A 5,940-nucleotide genomic window follows, 5' to 3' on the forward strand; every position below is an offset into this window, starting at 1 on the left:
CTGATAGCTGAAGGACTTCGTGACAGATGAGTCGGTTTGATAGTAAACTGGAGTTGACTGTGTCTCAAGTCGAAAACAAAAACCGAGTGCAAAACTCTGTGGTGCCTTCGTCCTAATCAGGAGCCCGCAGTCTTGAACACGACGCAAGTTCCCGTGCATATAAATCAACGTTAGTTGTATTTGCATATCTCCCCTCAAACCGACACAAGATGATGCCCCTAGAAGGAGTAAGTTGAAGCAGTGTTGCCAGAATTTCAGGAACTGGTGGATTTGACCTCAGCGTCCAACACCACGTAGCCGACTAGACACTATTCATATCGTCCACCTTATTTTATTTATTTATTTATTTTTAGCGTTTCAAGACTTGGACCTTTTCGATGCGAAGTTTCCAGGTAACGAGCCTTCAGTCCTTTGCTGCCTCCACCATTCCGCTGTTCCACGAACACAACTGTTATATATGTCGACCCACACCGATTCTGCACTGAATGATCCGAGGAAACCTATAAAGTTTCGAACTTTGGAGGGGACTCCCCAAGCTCTCAGAAGGAGATCTAGCTTGTAGTGGCCTGAAACACGTTGATAGGATTTCTTGTAGTGAAACGTACTGGTGTCGTTGAAACATACACTACACAAATTCTCCAAGTTGGTTGCGAGGCGGGACGTTTGGTCGCTAAGATGAACCCTGCGATGAGGCGCTTTGTTTACTTTCTGGCCTTGACATGTCTGACTCTGCGTGGGACGAACGGCGCGCCCCACGGGAGCAGGACGTACATCGTGCACATGGAGAGGAACACCTCCCATCACAGCGTTCTTGATAAATCCGCTTGTTACGTTGGGATGATGCAAAGAGCCACGGAGGTCCTTGCAGAGGGCCACCCCGACGACGGCATGGACTGCCTCCACCACGTCTACGACCACGTCTTGGACGGGTTTTCGGCCAGGCTGACGCCAGAGCAGGCCGAATTCATGGGAAAGATGCCTGGCGTGAAGGGCTTGCACCCCGACGTACCCGTTCAGCTTGCTACCACCCGCAGCACGGAGTTCCTGGGATTGGCGAGTGCGAGCGGGAGGTTGTGGGCGGACGGCAAGTCCGGAGAAGATATGATCATCGGAGTGATCGACTCCGGAATCTGGCCAGAGCGGTTGAGCTTCGACGACCTCTCGCTCGGGCCGATTCCTGCGCGATGGAACGGGGTGTGCGAGGTCGGGACCAGCTTTACGGTTTCGAATTGCAACAGGAAGATCATCGGCGCCCGCTTTATATTCGCGGGTCGTGAAGCGGACATAGGCAGACCCATCGAGGACGGCGTCGAAGATTACAAGTCCCCGCGTGATATGGTTGGCCACGGCACCCACTGCGCCTCCACAGCAGCTGGCATGCACGTTGCTCGAGCAGTGAGCCCTACTGGGCTCGCCGAGGGAACGGCAGCGGGAACGGCACCCAAGGCACGAATTGCAGTTTACAAGGCTTTGTGGGGACCGGAAGGAGTTGGATCTACGGCTGACCTTATAAAGGCGATCGATTGGGCGGTGGCGGACGGGGTCGATGTCATCTCGTACTCGGTGAGTGGATCGACCGGAGAATACTTCACACAAGATTACCTGATGAACATTGCTATGTATAATGCCGTCAAGCGAGGAATCTTCTTCTCAGTATCTGCGGGAAATGAAGGCCCCGCCCCGGGGACGGTCGCCCATGTGGCGCCGTGGGTCACGACAGTCGCAGCTACCACTCAAGACCGCGACATCGACACGAATGTTGAGCTCGGCGATGGGACGGTTCTGAAGGGACGATCCGACTACGACGGGACAGCGCTGGCTGAGCAAGTCCCTCTGGTCTTCGGGGGTGACATTGCAGTCAGTGCTCTCTACGCAGACAACGCCACTTTCTGCGAGAGAGACACCATCGATGAGTCGAAGGCCGTGGGAAAGATTGTACTGTGCTTCCAAGATGACGTCGAGAGGAACCGCACGATTCCCGCCGGCGCCGTAGGGTTCGTTTCAGCCAAGGCTGTGGGAGAAGATTTAAGTGTTCTACATGTGGACTTCCCGTACACGATAGTGGGCAATAAGGCCGGCCAAACCATGGTGTCTTATGTTCGTTCCACAGCTGCACCCACAGCAACTATTCGTGGTGCCAAGACCGTCCTGGGCGTGACGCCGGCGCCCAAGGTGGCGGGCTTCTCTAACCGAGGCCCCCACACCTTTCCCCAGGCGCAGTGGCTGAAGCCTGACATCGGTGCTCCAGGGGTGGACATTCTGGCAGCAGGGATCAAGAACGAGCGTTGGGCTTTCATGACTGGAACCTCCATGGCGTGCCCTCACGTGAGCGGCATCGGGGCTTTGATAAAGGCATCGCACCCCACATGGAGCCCGGCCGCCATCAAGTCGGCCATGATGACCTCCGCCTCCATCGCGGACAACACCCGTAACATCATCACGCTTGAAGAATCCGGTGAGACTGGCACGTTCTTCGACTTCGGAGCAGGGCTGATGCGCCCCGAGAGAGCTAATGACCCAGGGTTGATCTACGACATGGGGACGACCGATTATTTGAACTTCTTGTGCGCGCTCCAATACACTCCCGAAGAGATCAAGCTTTTTGAGCCCAACGGATACGCGTGCCCCGCTGCGGCGCGGGTGGAGGACGTCAATCTGCCCTCCATGGTTGCTACGTTTACGCGGTCGACACTGCCCGGGGCATCCGTGACCTTCAACCGAGTGGTGACGAATGTGGGAGCCCCAGATTCCGTCTACACTGCCAACGTAATTGCACCCGCGTATTTTGACGTTGCTGTCCAGCCCGCCACAATAACGTTCTCCGCTGCAGCACCGACACAGAGTTTCACGTTGACGGTGTCACCAAACGCGACTGCGCCGGTTCCGGCAGGGGTAGCGCATGCGCATGGCGTGGTGCAGTGGACGGATGGTATGCACGTCGTGCAGAGCCCGATTGTCGCCATGGTTTATGATTCCTAGCTTGTGCGCACCAGGGCCGTGCCTTCTAACCTCACACACCATTGGCATCAGCGGCCGACATCGGTCCAGCCGCGGATCAGGTTGAGAATCGAAGGATTCTGGAACATTCTAGCCAGATGAATGCAAAGATCAGTCGGTGCAAAAGACTAGAGTTTGTCTGCTCTCCCAGAAGCCAAGAAATGCAGGAGCACCTCTGCTGTCCTGTCGGCGTCGGTGACCTTCGTCCTCACCGCAAGATGAGGATTTGTTCGTGTGTGCGGTTGTAGTTAGGTTAGCTAGTGGTTTGTGCGCATATTTGCACCGCAGCGGTAGGGCCAGGGGAGGGTAGCTCCATAGATTCAGCTGAGGCATGCCAATGAGAGTCGAACCGATTTTAGGGAAGGTACTGATCAATGCCACGGACGACGAGCAGCAGTATGTAAGCACATATCTCGTAATCAATGGATCAATCTTGCATGCTGAATGTAAGGAGAGACATAGCGCGCGTCCTTTGTGATTGGCATAGCATTTGTTGCAGGACCGGTCCTCGATCCTGGTGAAACTGGCGACGTGGCATTGCTTTTCAATGCCGCAAGGGCTGTGGATATTAGAATAACTTCGCAACGGAAGTCGGCACCCAAGCACAGAGTCCATGAGTTCTGCGGCCATCTCTCCGATCGCTGTGTTGAATTCACTTACGAATGTAGAGTTGCTCTTGTTGCAAACAAAGAGAGTCGGGTGCGTGTGCAGATTCCAACTGGTAGCATTTACAGAGTCGGCACGTAAGAGGCATAAACCGGTGTGTTGTCGCAGAATTAGGAAGGAGAGAAAGCGGGAGTACAGGTTGCGCTACACAGGCTGAGAACAGTTGGGTGAAGTAATAGAGCAGGGTTGTGGAATGGCTCCAGCAGGGGAGGTGGAGGCTGAGGTTCGTGCCAGGAGGGCCGTGCTTCCCAAGGGTCAGCCCCGCGCAGAGGGCCCTGCGTGTGTGTCGAGAAACGGCACTGCCGTTCCTTCGACCGAGTTCCTAAAAAGCGATTACCCAGACTTCTTCTTCAACATCACCAACACCTGCGACAAGGAGGCCCTCAAGGTCAAATTCAAGCGCATCTGCGACAAGTCCTGCATCCGCAAGCGCCACATGTTCCTGCTCAAGGCCAACCCCGGCATCTGCACTTACATGCAACCCTCGCTGAACGTCCGTCACGATATCGTGGTGGTGCAGGTGCCCAAGCTCGCCGCCGAGGCCGCACAGAAAGCCATCAAGGAGTGGGGTGGCCGCAAGTCCAACATCAACCACATCGTGTTCGCCACCACCAGCGGCGTCAACATGCTCTGAGCCGACCACGCACTGGTCAAGCTGCTGGGGCTGAAGCCCACCGTGAAGCGGGTGATGATGTACCAAATATTGGAACTTTAGATAAAATATCAAAAATCCTTATTAATATGATTTTATTTATTTATTTATTATTATTATTTAAATTAAAATTCAACTATTGACAAAAATTCATCCTTGAATAACAATTCATCTTTGAATAACTTCTCATCTACAAATGAGAATTCATCCAAATTCAATCAGCCTTCATCCATAATTTATCATCTTATCAAACCTTAATCTCATCCAATCCAAGATCTCAGTTATCATCCACTATAAACGTCAATTATATTTAAATTTCATCCCATTCTGGGTTTATTCAATTCTAGAATTTCCATCCCATACAACAATATCTATCACAGTAGAATTTCTTACAGAAGAATAGATCAATTTGAAGATGAACTCACGTGCAACGCCCGGTTTTGACGTTCATGCAGTAGATGCAGCAAGCCGATGGAAATGGTTCCAACTACTCTTTTGATAATTCTCGCACAAGACAATACCTTCCCGTCGAAGAAGAGCTGATGGTGAAATTCAGCAACAGATCGGCATAGCTCTACAGGTCAACTACTTCCTAATCGCCTATACTAGGCCAGACATAAATTTTTGACAAGAACTATGGCTCTTAAAGATGATTGCAGCTAGACAAAAATAGCTTAGCCAATTAGTTCTACTAGGTCGCACTTCATCCGATGCAGACTACACACAACAGCGAAATTATAAGCAATGTGGTGGACCCTGTGATCGAACTTCAGCCCATCCACAGCCAGCCAATCTGGAAGAGGTCCTCCACCAAATCTCTGGATTGTTCTCTTTGAATGTGGTACCACCCCGAAGAGGAAGGACTAGCAATTGCTAGCCACGGAACCTAGGGTGACAAACACGGTTGAGTGTATCCGAGTAGTTGCTTTGTCACAATCATAGCAGTATCGGGTCGACTCTCGTGCATTTCAAGTTCCTTCTAGCACATGGCAAGATATGAGGTCGTCGTCGTGGTCACTGCAACAAACTAAGAGGACTCCTGGGTGACAGCCACTCTTCATGAAACGCCACCCCAACTTTGCCAACTCGAGCAGCTCGGTCACTTGGTACCGCAAGAACCACGAGCTGGGCAATCCAACGTCGAACCAAACTTGCACCTCCGCATGAGGGGAAAATAAAAATAATAAAAAGAACAAGACAGCAGGGTACGGTGTCAATCACCCCGCCGCAGCTCGATAAGGGACTGTAACTTCCAAAAAACAAAAGAAACTTTGCCAAAACAATAACGGCACCACTGATTCCAATCGTCGGGTTAAGAGCCAACAGGCGATTGAACTCCAAAGGGCATTGATGAACACCTTTCCGCAACAGCACCGCTTCTAGCCGTCGTACTACAGTCGACACTACCAGCTCTGCGGCCACTGGATACCAACTTTTCTACCTCGAAAACAAATCCGAGCTCCGAAACCACTAGTGCCTCCTGATTAAAGCCACTTCCATTCAGAATGTCAACGGGTCCGAGAACACATTTCGCAGCCACACACACACACGTAGAAAAAATAATACATAAGAAGAATTTCTTGGAGATCGGAGCTCAGAATTCCTCCCACCAAAGGATCAGAAAA

General features: G+C 51.9%; 1 pseudogene; it reads left to right on the top strand.

The window, feature by feature from the left end:
• Nucleotides 1-837: 837 nt before the first annotated feature.
• On the top strand, nucleotides 838-2,979 carry LOC141045936 (subtilisin-like protease SBT1.6 pseudogene; annotated as a pseudogene).
• Nucleotides 2,980-5,940: the final 2,961 nt, after the last annotated feature.

The sequence above is a fragment of the Physcomitrium patens genome, chromosome 11, assembly GCF_059467195.1.
Source record: "Physcomitrium patens ecotype Gransden chromosome 11, ASM5946719v1, whole genome shotgun sequence".
Lineage (NCBI taxonomy): Eukaryota > Viridiplantae > Streptophyta > Bryopsida > Funariales > Funariaceae > Physcomitrium > Physcomitrium patens.